The 15,190-nt window shown below is 42.5% G+C and overlaps 2 protein-coding genes across 5 annotated transcripts in view; one reads left to right on the forward strand and one right to left on the reverse strand.

The window, feature by feature from the left end:
- The window catches only part of FAM184B (family with sequence similarity 184 member B), a 163,706-nt gene that overhangs the window by 120,716 nt on the left and 27,800 nt on the right, over positions 1 to 15,190 (reverse strand). The window lies entirely within an intron of this gene.
- The window catches only part of NCAPG (non-SMC condensin I complex subunit G), a 254,082-nt gene that overhangs the window by 106,192 nt on the left and 132,700 nt on the right, over positions 1 to 15,190 (forward strand). For all 4 annotated transcript variants that reach the window (XM_089677458.1, XM_089677459.1, XM_089677461.1 and 1 more), the window contains one exon: positions 2,610 to 2,797. The gene's annotated coding sequence lies outside the window, so the exon portion shown is untranslated. The remainder of the gene's footprint in view (positions 1 to 2,609; positions 2,798 to 15,190) is intronic.

The raw sequence follows: 15,190 nt of genomic DNA on the forward strand, positions 1-15,190 counted from the left end.
TGCAAATGAGACCTTTACAAAACACATTTTTTTATACATAAACCTTGTGCATTAAGCATTAAAGTGATTGTAAAGTAATTTTTTTAACTAAAATAATAAACAGGTTTATACTTACATGCTCTGTGTAATGCTATTGCACAGAGCAGCCCTGAACCTATTCTTCTCGGGTACCCCCTGGCGATCTTGGCTCCTCTTATTCTGTGTCTGCCCCATAGTAAGCCGCTTGCCATGGGGGGCAAAAGTGCTAGCTCACTCCCGAGCTGAACTGTGTGTGTCCATAGACACACAACAGCCTGGCTCAGCCCTGCTCCTTGCAATCTGCTCACTGGGTTTGATTGACAGCAGCAGGAGCCAATAGCTCCCACTGCTATCAGTAAAGCCTATGAGACTAAGAAGTGGGGAGGCACAGTGATGGATCAATAAAGGACTCGGGTAAGTGTTATGAAGGGGGAAGAGGAACAGGCAGTGCAAGGCTTTTTTTTACCTTGCTGCAGAGAATGCATTAATGTTAAAAAAAAACGTGTTTAGAACCACTGTAATTTCAATTTACAACAATAATGTTCATTACAAAGTGACCATCCTTTCTATCTGAAAACAGTGAAGGAGGTCTTGCATGCAGAGGTCAGAGCTGAAGAGGGGTGAGATGTGGATTGGGGATGCAGAGGTAAGTAGCTGTGAAAGAAGGCTGAGCTCTGCACTCTGTATGTAGCGCACCCCTGAACTCTACACTCTGTATGCAGTACAACCCTGAACTCTACACTCTATATGTAGAGCACCCCTGAACTCTACACTCTATATGTAGAGCACCCCTGAACTCTACACTCTATATGTAGAGCACCCCTGAACTCTACACTCTGTATGCAGTACAACCCTGAACTCTACACTCTATATGTAGAGCACCCCTGAACTCTACACTCTATATGTAGAGCACCCCTGAACTCTACACTCTATATGTAGAGCACCCCTGAACTCTACACTCTGTATGCAGTACAACCCTGAACTCTACACTCTATATGTAGAGCACCTCTGAACTCTACACTCTATATGTAGAGCACCCCTGAACTCTACACTCTATATGTAGAGCACCCCTGAACTCTACACTCTATATGTAGAGCACCCCTGAACTCTACACTCTATATGTAGAGCACCCCTGAACTCTACACTCTATATGTAGAGCACCTCTGAACTCTACACTCTGTATGTAGTGCACCCCTGAACTCTACACTCTGTATGTAGCACACCCCTGAACTCTGCACTATGTATGCAGTGCACCCCTGAACTCTACACTCTGTATATAGCACACCCCTGAACTCGGCACTCTGTATGCAGCGCACCCCTGAACTCTACACTCTGTATGCAGCGCACCCCTGAACTCTACACTCTGTATGTAGCACACCCCTGAACTCTGCACTATGTATGCAGTGCACCCCTGAACTCTACACTCTGTATATAGCACACCCCTGAACTCGGCACTCTGTATGCAGCGCACCCCTGAACTCTACACTCTGTATGCAGCGCACCCCTGAACTCTACACTCTGTATGTAGCACACCCCTGAACTCTGCACTCTGTATGCAGTGCACCCCTGAACTCTGCACTCTGCATGCAGTGCACCCCTGAACTCTGCACTCTGTATGCAGTGCACCCCTGAACTCTGCACTCTGTATGCAGTGCACCCTTGAATTCTGCATGTAGCACACCCCTTAGCTCATTACTGTGTGTAACCCTTCTCCTGAACTATGCACTCTGTATGTAATACAGTCATGGTATGTAATACCCCTTTAAGACCTTCCCACTGTTAGTGAAATTTGACTATACCCACTTTTTGATGCAGTTTGGAGGGTGTGAGTGTGAGTGATATTGTGGGGTAGTGCTTGAGTTCCTGCACCTATTGTCTGGGGGGGGGAAAGCCCTGGTCAAACCAATCCTAATTTCACTACAAATATGATGCTTAGAAAGAAATGGGGCTATGATGGTGTATTGTAAGAAGCAATTTCAAGTTTTTGTAACACTGGCATAGAGAGAAGGCTACTGAGATGCGAATGACTAATCATCTGCTTCATTGGATGAGTAATCCAACAGCGGTGTAATGCTGCAGACAGTTCAACAATTAAGCTTCTAAGTTGCAAAGAATCCCACACTGCACACAGTTTGATGCGTGTTTTTTTTATCTTGTTAGATAGAAAGCTTTACCCACAGAACCTTGACAATAATGTTCACAACGCCGTAGGCCACACAGTTCCCATCCAGTCCTCCTTGTGTAATTACGGAATTCGAACCATTAAATGTGTTTTCCCCTGTGGCTTTGTTAGAAAGAAACACGTCAAGGAATTATGTATATACATTTATGATGTTTTTTTTCATGTTGCCTCATCAGCACTGGAAGAAGCCTATGTTCAGTGTATATATACAATACTTCTCCCTGTGCCTATTCCATCTATCTTTCATTTGTGTCTACTATATCATTAGGCTATTTTTGCTTTGCTTCTGATGCTTCAATCAGATCTTACAAATGTGTACTTTAAAGCCCATCTTTGGGTAAAAAAATGAAACCCATTTCATCTTCTTTCATCCAACGAGCATGCTATTTTTCTCCCATGCCATTTCCAGGTGGGCCCTAATCCAACGCTGTAGATGTTCTCCAATTGTCCCCTTGTGCTGACATCGCTCAAAGTTCTCTTCTGGACCCTGAGGGAACACCGGCACTGCAAAGCCAATAGGACACCCAAAGAAGGACCCTGCTTTCTGTAAGCAGAGAGAGGATTTGGGCTCAGAATGTCATGTGACCATGGATTTAGGTGGGTGAAAAAGATTTTTTTTTTTAATTCTCTGCTAGTGAATAATTAAAGGAGGGTGATGAGCTCCGTTTTAAGCTATGCTCGTGTGTTGATGGGCTTTTGGCTTGTGTAAATGCATTGGTATTACATCAGTCTGAGACACTTCTGAGATCATTGTAAATTCACTGACAGGTGCAATGGACCCACAGTTGACCTCCTTCCCACCTGCACTTGACCTGCTTTGATTGAGCTTTGCATTCTGTATAGACTTGTATCTGAATGTATGTCATGCAAACAAAAACCTGTTGACAAAAGCCCTCACATTTCTTGGAAGCATCCTCTCCGTACATTTTAATAAAGAGAACTAGTCATTACTGGGCTCATACAATAATCTGAATTTCTACCATAACTGTTATACAAAGGCGGCTTGTCTCTCATGGATTATTTGATTGCAGCCTTATTATTTACCACTTGCTGTCACTGCTATCAAACCCTTTAAGAGGATCTAAAGGGAGGTGAACTTTCAGACCTTGTGAGTGCTGTGATTGGCTGTAAAAGTGGTAACGTGATTGGAAGCTCCCAATCACAATTATGCATCAGGAGCTGCCCATGACATCTAAGTTACTGTGCTTGGAGTCAGGGCCGTGGATAAGGGTGTACCACCAGTCCTCCTGTACAGGGCCCAGGCTGTCAGGGGGGCCCAGGCAGCTGGGTGAATCGGATGTGGGCAGGGAGGGTGATCGGCACAGCGGGGTGGCAATTACTAGAACCGATCCCCTGTATGGCTCTCTCTGCAGCAGCTGAAAGCCAGCGGGAGGGCGAGGGAAGAAGCCAGTTTTCACCTGCTGCAAAGAGGGCCATACAGGGAAACGGTTACAATATTTGCCCCCCCCCCCCGGTCCACCCATCACCCTCGCTGTACACCATACATTTCCCTCTGCTGTCCCCACCCCTGTAATGTTCCTGTTCTCTCCTCTCATTCCCATTGGCTGCATACAATAGGATCCTTCAGGATGGAGAGCAGAGCAAGGGTCTGGTAAATAACACATTTACCAGCCCCTTCCTTTCCTGAATGAACACAATGAGTGATTGGTACCAATCAATCACCGTGTTCATTCATAATTGAAGCATAGTAGACTTTTTTGTTTTGTGGGAATGGGGCCCTGTCAGGTTGGCTGTGTGGGGCCCCGTGGTTTCTAACAACAGCCCTGCTTGGACTGCACAGTGAGCATGCTCTCAGCACAGAGAAGCCGTTCCCCCATGGATGTATATATGCATCCACTTGGTGTTAAAGCCCACCCATCCGGAGGTCACATATATGTATATGGGCATAGGGAAAAGCTGAAAGCATAAGTGTCCCGCTGTCAGGATGTAAGAGCATTCTATCTCCTGTTCCAGTTTATTGCTGATAGAAGACACACAAAACACGTATAACAATTTTGTCAGAATTGCATCAAATATCTCTAAATGTTTTACTTTTACTGATCACTTTACCTTTTCCCATCAAGTGCCATGTGCTAAGGCACCAGACAAGTCATCCTCTGTGGGAGCTTTATATCCTGACCCTGAGCTGACATTTCTGCTCTGCCTGGGACAGAATACATTATTACAGCACACACAGCTGCACTGACAGCTTAGTCTGCAATAAAGAATGAACAGAGAGCAAATTCAGATTCTTACAAATGTTCTTTCATGATTTGTTTTTCTATTATATGTAAATTCAGATTGAACCTTTAGTCCCCGGTCACACCGGTGCAAATTGTCAAGTGATTTGATAGTTTCAAATCACATGACAAGTAGCACCCAATTGTCTGCAATGGAAGTGGTCATATCGGTGCAATTCTGACTCCTTCGGAGTCACACTAATTTTGACAGTACTTCATGCACTACTTTTTGCAAGTTCAGGTGTGACTTGCATAGACATCTGTGCATGAAGTAGCACAGATGTGTTCCAAGTCGCTCGTGAAGTCGGACTGACATCCAACTTTGAAATCACCTTCACTTGAATTCGCACGATTTCAAAGTCGTATTCAGTGTGACGGCAAACTTTGACTTAGCTAAATATATTCCAGGTGCATCAAAACAACTGCAAAGCCCTACAGTTAATTTTCTTTCTGAAGCTGCTGCTGAGCAGAAAAGCCTGTCTTCTGTTAGAAGATGGAGAGTAGGGTTCTTAGTCACTGGTCAAACCACTGCGATTTAAAATTGCGCAATTTCTGTGTGATTTCAGGTGCGATATCTGAAGACTTTACTGCACCATGTGAAGATTTTCAATGATTTCTTGCAATTTGCTTTGCGAATTTCCATTATATTCTATGTATGTGAAATCGCGAAAACTACAGAAAAGCAATGCAAGAATTTTAAAAATCGCGCTGCAGCAAATTGCACATGTTGAGACACTGACATTCACATTCATTAGATGCGATTTCAGTTTGCAAATTGCACCTGAAATCTCACCGGTATGACTGGGCACTTGCTCTCTATGAAGAAGCTGTGCAAAGGTCTGACACACTGCCTGCTGAGCCATACATATAGCTCTGCAATCAGCAAAACTGCCTGCTGAGAGCTCTGGCTAAGACTTAGCAGGGGAAGTACAGGACCTCTGCAGGGGGAGTACAGGACCTCTGCAGGGGGAGTACAGGACCGCAAAGAGACCGCTGCTTCTCCACAGAGATACCACTACTTGGGCTGCATCTGGGAAAAAAAAACTGTAATGCAGGCCATACATGGTTTGAATACCGAATGTTTTTCTGTCCAAAAAACGTTGTTCGCTCGGTAATCCAATGGTGCCATCAATGATTTCGAAAATCGGCTGACCAAGTCATCAAGTTCACCCCATATAACAGGCGAAACGTCTGTTCCTTCCAGGTTACGGCTCATGCGCATATTCTTTTTGGAAAAATGGTCGTACGATTTGACCACCATTGAGTCAAAAATCGGTCTTTTTAAACACATTTTCCAACATGCCTGATCACCGAAAAGGGGAGGAACCACGAAAACCGGCCGGTGCCATTGACCCACTAACAGAGCGAAAATTGGCCGATTATCCTTAGGTCTGATTTTCGACCCATGTATGGCCGAGCTAAGGCTCCATGTACACGGGACATTTGGAAAACACTTCTGAATGATGCAAACTGACTGCTGGAAAATGTAGGTTAAAAAATGTCTGTTTGCATACCGCGTTTGCGTTTAGAAGCATTTTTTTACAATAACCTCAGGAGACTTTCCAAAATGCCCAGAATGCACTGAAAAACAGTAAAAAATTAACTATTTCAGACATTTTGAGAGAAATAGAACGAGCAGAAGAGAGCAGTATGTGTTGACATGACCTGTCTTTTCTGGTTGTATTCACTATGGATCCCATCATGAACATAATGCAGCACGTTCTACCATTTTTTCCTTCACGAAAAAACCTGGAACTGACTGCGCTGGTGTACCGGGTCCATTTGAATACATGGAAAACACTTTGCATGCATTTCTGATGCTGAAAAGAGGCTCTGGACAGCATCTGGATATGGAACAGTTAAAAAAATGCTTCTAAACACAAACACTTATAAACACGGTTAGCTGTCTTTACACGCGTTTACAAACGTTTGAAACACTGATAAAATCTATTCCTGAACACAAGTTTGGTGCGTTAAAAAAAACGACTGTAAACTCAACTGCCTGTAAATGACAATGTGTACATGGACACATAGGAAAACTTTAGGGAGAGTTCAGAGGCTGCTGAAAAAAACCCCAGAAAAGCTCCTAAACCTGAGTTTATCAGCTGCAGTGTACATGAGCCCTAAGACTTTACATAACTTTTGATTTAATATACCTGGAATGTATTTAGCTAACATAAAGTAGAGCCAGAGGTAAAACTTTTATTTTCATTTTGGATAGAATAAGGGAGGCTATAACCCCTGTCACTTTTCTGTTTTTTTTTTTTTTTGCGCCATATGTGGGAGGTTTCTCTTCTACTTTCTGCTCCAAAGCCATAAAAGGAAGTGAGAGGAAATTCCAAATTGAGGGAATCCCTTGTCACCAGAACTAGTGAGCCCTGATTTCCCCTCTATTACTGCTCTGGTGATAACCCATAATTTGGGATTTTCTTTCACTTTTGGTTGTAGCATTTAGCAGGACAAATGAGGTTGATGAATCTCCCTAAGGTAAGCACATACAGCAATAAAAATCTGACAGGTGTTCAATTCCTTCTTCACTCTATCCAAAAATAAAAAAAGATTTTGCTTTAGGTATGTTTTACACTAAATGTTGAAATGGCAATGTGTTCACTACACGAAAATAGTATAGTTTGATCTGTCATGAAGGCTGCCCACAGCAATGCTATTTTCTCCATTTGTGTTTTAATGATTCATGAGTAATGTGGATATGCTTGTAGAAATACTTGTAAGAAGCATGTGCGTCATCCAGAGTACTTTTCTTTAAAATAATGTATGGATGGTAATCGTGAATTTTATAGTTTCATTTTTTTTTCTTTTTTTAAACTTTTCTTTTTCAGAAAGGAGAATCCAATAGTGTTCACCTTTGTAAGGCCAACATGAGGGCGCTTAGCTGCTGTGCGTACATCCCAGCATTTTAGTGCATGCGGAAGGCACAGGTGCAGCTTTTAGTCCAGCTGCCTGCAGCCTGGTAAAGCTTATTGCAGCACCTGGATGGGGCTAAATGCTGTACCAAGTGGCTGTCTGGACCTTATAAACTCTAGGCTGGATGCCTGGAATGCAGGTCTTCTGAACGCATAAGGTGCTAAATGTGAGTGAACCCTGCGCAGTTGCAGGTCCCCCTCGACTTTAACAGACTGCCGCTAGCAGGGCTGCGTGCTGCACCTGTGCCTCCTGGGCACACTAAAATGCTGGGATCCAAGTAGAGCAGCTAGATGCCCTGTGTGCAAGGGGCCTAACTGTGTAAAGCTGGCCACAGATGGATTGAAATTTGTCTGGTTAAGCAGGGGCTGGCCAAATTTCAGTCCAACTGTGACTGTTCCCATTTCTAAGAAGTAAGTCTAATAATCTAAAACATTTTCAGCACTGATCAGTGTATTCTGAACGTGGAGAAGTCCCCTCTGTCAGAATACAATAACACAGTAGGGAGGATTACTCCACCCATCTCCTTTGTGTGGATGGGGGAATCCATTCAGTTTTTTTTTTATTATCCCGCTTGTAGGCAAGTGCAGTCTGCTTGCTCCACTGTAGATGGCACTTTTTTTTTTTTTTTTATAATTTAAGCATTTATTAAATTTTTCATGTTAATACAAAAGAAAACAAACCCAAAAAGGGTAATAATTCTCATACAAATAAACATTTGTAACATTTCTACCTTTCCCTTACTAAAAACTCTTTTCTTTCCCATCCCACTACCCCCTCTTCCCCCCCCCACATCCCCCCTCCTCCCCCTCTGCAGACTCTAACCCAATCTAATCTCTTGAGGCTTGTTGATTTTTTGCTAACATCCTAGTTCAAATTTTCCTATATTTCTCTTTCAATCCTGCTCTTTCCCACTTTTCCCATCTGCTAAAATAAACTCTCATCCTATCTTCCTGCATATGGTATGATCTTTCCATTCTACTTATCTGGTTTACTCTATTGATCCAGTCTTCCTCATTCGGTACCTCAACTTTCCGCCAAAACTTGGGTATCAATCCCTTCGCCGCATTCAAGAAGTACCAAATACCTGAATCTTTATATTTATTTACAGATGTCTCAACATTGTGTAGGAGGCACGTCATTGGGTCTAACCCTATGTCAATTTCAGTTATTTCTTTAATCAATTTGACTATTATCTTCCAAAAAGCCTGGATTTTCGGACATTCCCACCATATGTGAATCACCGTGCCAATCTCTCCACATCCTCTCCAACACATATTTGAGTTTTCCCCATTCATCTTGTGCTCTACACTCGGTGTAATGTGCCATCGTGTCACACACTTATAATTAACCTCTACCTCTCTCATACTAACATTATCGTGTATCAATCTAAACATCTTTCTCTGTCTTTCTTTGTCTTCGTCAAACCCAACTCCCATGTCCCTTTCCCAGTTTGTGATAAAAATTAATTTTGTGTTTGTGTCTAATTCTGTGAGTATTCTGTACACTTTTGAAATACCGTGTTTCCCATCCCTTCGTGTCTCTAACAACCTTTCAAACATATTCCACTCCTGTTTTGTTCTCAGAGGTTTCGGTAGATTTCCAATAAAACATTTCAACTGATGATATTTCCACTCATCTATTCTAATAAAAATATCTCCCTTCTTCTCTATTAAATCTTTAAGTGGTCTCAATTCCCCCTCCACCAGAACATCTCTCAGTTGGGTATCCTCCTTTCTAAACCATCTCCCTGATATCTTATTCTTTCCCGGAGGAAAGTACTCAGTATTTGTGAGAGGCATTAATATAGAATTAAATTCCCATTTCATATTTTTGTGTAAATTGTCCCATACTCTAAAAACATTTAAAGTGTAGATACTTGTGCTTTCTTTAATTCCCCTAAACTGTGGTGGAATCCATATCGTCTGACTCAATCTAATACCACTAAGATCATTTTCAATTGTTACCCAACTTTTCCCCTTGTGATTAAATGTCCAATCATATATTCTTGCTAAAACCACTGCTTTATAGTATCTCTTGACATCTGGCAGACCCAATCCTCCTTTCTCTTTAGTCCTACTCAATATTTCATATGCTATTCTAGGTTTTTTATTCTTCCATATATATCTTGTTAACATTTTTTTCATTATCTTAAAGAAGGCTTCTGGAATTTTAATTGGTACCATTTGAAATCTATACAGTATTTTAGGCATAATTACCATTTTGACTAGGTTTATACGTCCTATCCAAGATGGGTTTCCTCCTTCTAGTCTTTTTAAATCTTCCCTAATCTCATTTATCAAAGAGATATAGTTTAATCTATACAAATACTTAAATGAGGCAGTGAGTTTTATTCCTAGGTATTTTATCTCCTTTTCTCTCCATACAAAGGGGAACTCTTTTTGTAGTTTTTCTTTTTCATTCTTTGATATATTAATATTCAGGATCTCTGTTTTCGTTGGGTTAATTTTTAAATTTGATAGTTCACCGTACTCCTTCAGAATCTTCATTATATTTGGGAGAGTTATTCGGGGATTCCCCACATAGAACAATAAGTCGTCTGCAAAGGCCGCTACCTTATGTTCTATGGATTCTATCTGAATTCCCTTTACCGATCCACTATTCCTTATTATTGACAACAGAGGTTCGAGTGACAATACATATAGCAGAGGGGACAGTGGGCAGCCCTGTCTTGTACCATTAGACATTCCGATGGGTTCTGATCTCTCTCCATTTACCGTGATGATTGCAGTAGGCTCCCTATATAGTTTACTTATCCACTCTCGCATTCTATCACCTATCCCCAGCACTTTTAAGTTGTCCATCATAAAGCCCCAGTCCACTCTATCAAATGCCTTCTCTGCATCAATTGACAGGAGCACCACCGGGGCTTTCCCTTTTCTACTTTTCTGAATAAGCATCAGGGTTCTCAAGCCGTTATCTCTACCTTCTCTCCCCGGTACAAAGCCCACCTGGTCTCGATGGATCCATTCAGGCATCAGATCCCTCAACCTGTTTGCTAATACCTTTGCATACAGTTTGGTGTCAGTGTTCAATAATGAGATAGGTCTATAGCTGGAGCACTGAGATGGATCTTTTCCCTCCTTGTGAATGAGTACTACATGGGCCTGTAGGGATTCTCTCCTCACTTCCATCCCACCTCCCAGAGCATTCATATATTTCTCCAACTTGGGTAACAGAACTTCACTAAATTTCTTATAGTACTTAACTGTATAACCATCTGGACCTGGGCTTTTTCCTCCCCCTGTGCTGTTTAATGCTATTTTAATTTCTTCCTGGGAAATTTCTGCGTCTAGGGAGTTCAACTGTGATTCACTTAGTTTTGGTAATCCCGCATTTTCTAAGTATGTCTTCTTTTTTTCATTAATTCCCTCTTGAGCTTCTTTTAAAGGGCCTTGGGGACTAATATTATATAACTTTTTGTAATACTCCGTAAACACTTTAGTAATCTCTTTATTTGAATAAACCAACTGCCCCTTTGAACTTTTTATCTTTTCTATATAGTTCCTATTTTTCTTTTTATTCAGAGCTCTCATTAGATATCTTCCTGGTCTGTCTCCCCATCTATATCTCTCGTTCAAAACCCTGTTGTATACTCTTCTCTTCTCCTCATCCATCAACCTCTCTAGCTCATCTTTTTTATCCAATAACTTCTGTCTCGTATCTTTTGTTATTTTCTTCTTATGGATCTGCTCCAAGTCCAATATATCTTTTAATAGCCCACTAACCCTCTCTCTTCTTTCCTTTTTCTTCCTTGCTCCTGCCGCAATCAAGATTCCTCTTATGAATACCTTATGGCTTTCCCAGACTGTAGCTGTTGATACTTCCTCTGTTTCATTCTCCCTAAAAAATGCCTTAATCTCGTTCTCAATTTTCTGAACTACAACCTCATCCAGAAGAAGAGCCTCATTTAACCTCCACCCTAATCCTCCAGTCCACCTTCTTCCCCATCCCATTTTCATTACGACCGGAGCATGATCCGAGAACGTCCTTGTCTCTATGTCAATTTTAACCAGATGATCTATAAGTTGATGGTCTATTAAGATGTAATCTAATCTCGAGTATATTTCATGTGCATTAGAGAAGAAGGTATAGTCTCTGTCTTTCATATGTGTTATTCTCCAGGTGTCCACTAGTTGATGTTCATGCATCACTTTTTTCAAAGCTCTCAGAGACCTACTCCCCTCTCTCTGCACAGAAGAGGTATTATCCCTTTGTGGGTCCATACAGAAATTGAGGTCTCCAGCCAATATCAAACGCCCTTTTTTAAACTCCATTAGTTTTTTCAACAGACCCTTCATATACATCTCCGGGTTTTTATTTGGGCAGTATATATTGGCTAAAGTACACTCAATCCCCTGAAGTCTACCCTTTAAGAATAGAAACCTCCCCTCCGGGTCGGTTTTCCTATCCTCCAGCTCAAATCTCATATTCTTTGCCAAACCTATTGCAACCCCTTTTGCTCTTTTAATTGGAGAATCTGCATAGTACCATATTGGGTAATGTTTGGATTTCAATTTCACGTTTGCTTCTATCTCAAAGTGCGTCTCCTGTAAAAATACCACTGACGTCGCCCTATGATGTAACTCATTAAACATCCTAAATCTCTTCCCTGGACAACTCAGCCCGTTCACATTATAAGTTATAAACTGTATTTCTTCCATTGTTCCCAATTAACTCCATCTCTCTTCCAGATTGCCTCTTCCTCTCTATCCCTTCTGTCCTGCAGAGTATTGACCCAATACCTCCTCCCCTCCCTCCCTCCCACCCAGATCCCATCCTCTCCCGTCTCCCCACCCCCCCAGGCTTCCCATACCTTTGGATCATATTCTACTTTTGATCCCTCTATAGGGGTTCGACTCTGCCCATGGCCGCTTACCTCCCCCTCCTCCTCCCCAGTGTCCCCTTATCTATTGATTCTCTATTTCCTCTTTTAACCAGCTGCCACTTTCCTGACCCATAAGTGTCCAACTCTCCCTCCTCCACCTCCCAACCAGGGATCTCTTGTCGCTGCAGTCCAAGTTTATCACAAAATTCTTCCATATCTTCCGGGAATCTTAAAATAGCTGTAGTTCCATCCCTCCACCCAATTAAACTTAAGTCACGGCCCCATCTGTATTTCACACTTTGTTTTTTCATCTCTTCTAATAGGGGTTTCAGTGATCTCTTCCTTCTCAGAGTCTCTGCTGTCAAATCTGCAAAAATTTGGATATTTTTCCCTCCATATGTGATATTTGTTCTTCCTTTAATCTTTTTCCATATCTCTTCTCTATCTCCATGGTTATGGAATTTAACGATTATATCCCTTGGTTTTTCTACCTCTTTTCCTTGTTGGTACTTCCCAATCCTGTATACTTCATCCAGTTTAAACATCTCCTCATCCGACTTATCCCTTATGAGGTTCAAGATTTTACCAGTTAGCTCTTTTAGATCTTCCCCCTGTGTCAGTTCCGGAACTCCTCTTACTCTGATATTATTTCTCCTTTCTCTATTTTCTTGTTCTTCCATCCTATAAAGCAATCTCTTGTGTTCTTTTCTATCTTCGATTATCCATTTCTCTAATTTTGGGATGGTCTGAGCTTGGGCTTGTACCTTCTCCTCCATTTCCTCCACCCTAGTTAACAATTGTCCTAGATCTTCCCGGATCATCCCCATCTCTTGCTTTATTGAATTTTCCAAACCTTTAAACATCTCCGCCATTTCTTTTTTATTCGGTATTTGCATATCTCTTTCCAACTCTCTCGGTTCAATACCTTCCATTTGATTATTATATACTGGTCCCGGGGAAAGTCTCGGGCTGTTATCAACACTTATTTCCAGTTCACTTTTTTCACTTATTCCCTGAGTTCTTTCTGGGGTAACATTTCCTTGTGACACATACTTCTTAATCGAACCAGTTTGGGTGTTCTTAGGCCCACTTCCTTTGATATTTTTACCTTTCATGTTGTTGTTAAAATTGTTACTCCAATTCTCTTACTCCTCCCGATCTTCATACCTATCCTAGGAATCCCCTAATTCTTTTATTTTCAAGTTGAGTATTTAAGGCACTGTCTTATTCTGGGCACTTAGAATCTAGTGCAGGAACTCAATATATATAAAAGTCTATTATACAAATCCAATGTATATGGCGTATAAAAGGGGACCTGTAGGCGAACCCACGGTCATCACTCACCCACCATGTTGGAACCTCACTCCAGAAGCAGTCCTCCTCTGTATTTATATCCCCTGGTAGTCTCTTGAAGGGATTCCTAGGGGTCTCGCGTAGCTCATATAGCTTATCTTCCGATCACAGTTCCTCATAAATTAGAGTTGATTTGCATGTTAATATTTGAATAGAGAAAGGAGTAGTGTGGTAGGTATGCTATTTAGCCGTATTATGAGATTGGAGATATAGTATTATAAAACTGTAAAGTTGAGAATGGTATGGAGATGATATGAGGATGGTGTGGAGGAAGGTTAGGTAGAGGAGACAGGGAGATGTTGTGCAGGTTTAGAAGTTGTATATATTGTATATTATGGGGGCAATTTGACCTTTACTTTTCTTTCAACCAGTTCACCCTCCTGTTCAGATGCCGGGCAATCTCTCTCCTTCACAGAGCTCCCAGGGCTCCTCCGCGGCTTCCCACGTGTCGGTGCCGCTCCAATGCTTCGGCCGTCTTACTGGCGTCTCCCTGGCAACCCTGCTCCTCCTCCGAAGCCACTGCGAGACGCCAGAGCATACCACGAGGCGTCCTCTCCTGGCTCTCTCCTGTCTCCAGGCTGCCCGTCCGTTCCCTGGCTACCCTATTCCTCTTCAGATGTAGCCGCAGGGCATCGGGGAAAATACCCCCGAGATGTTCCTCTCCTGGCTCTCTCCTGGATCCGGCCGCCCTCAGGACTCCGCAAACCCTCTCCTGCAGGTGGGTCTCTGGGCGCATTCAATGCTGCTGGTCATTCTGTCGAGGACTCATAGGGAGGATAAACGAGGGGAGGCTAACGAAGAGTGTCTGCTACACCCTCTCCCGTGCCGCCATGATCAGGCTCCACCCCCCCTGCAAAAAACCCACTGTAGATGGCACTTGACCTGAGCGGTACTGCAGCTGTAGAGGAAGTCAGAGAAACCTATTTTCTCTATGGTCCCCTGGTCCCCTGAGACAGTGTTCTGGTTGGCTACGCTGTATTTAAGTGACCCCTGGTGGGCATCATGGGTCAGCAGAGTCTTTTTAGGGCCCTGTCCCAGATTTTGGCATGCATTTTGCAAAGTGGATAGGAGAGGGAAAGAGCACTTGTCTTTCAGGGAAAGTGATTGTGGTAGGGAGAGGTTCCTGATAAGGAAGGTCAGGCTGGGGACACGTCATTCTACTTTGGAAGTCTCCCCATTGGGACCGCAATGGCCAGGCCACATTCTGCTCTCTGAGACAGACATCTGAACCTGTTGCATTATCAAGTCACACGTAACTGTGAGTGTTTCTTGGCATGGTGCTCTCCCACTGGGCTGTCTGTTGAGTTGAGCCTTTCCTTTAATACAAGCTCTTGTTCCTGCTACCGGCCTCAGTGTAATTACTCCATCGCACCTGTACCAGGTTCCACCCTTGCTTTTTGTGAAGATAACTATTAAAGCCCAAGAGCAGCCTTTCTCAACCTTTCCAATGCAGAGGAACCCTTGGTATAACTTTCCGGTCTCTGGGAACCCCTGCTAAAATGACTTTATCTATAATTCATGATACATTAGTGTGATGATCAGTGGGAAATATATTCCTTACACTTGTGGTCATTGGGAAGAATTACCAGATTGCTAAAAAGATCAACGGTGTCAGTAGGAACTTACCTG

The sequence above is a fragment of the Staurois parvus genome, unplaced genomic scaffold, assembly GCF_062004578.1.
Source record: "Staurois parvus isolate SC_StPar_1 unplaced genomic scaffold, SC_StPar_1.0 ptg000186l, whole genome shotgun sequence".
Lineage (NCBI taxonomy): Eukaryota > Metazoa > Chordata > Amphibia > Anura > Ranidae > Staurois > Staurois parvus.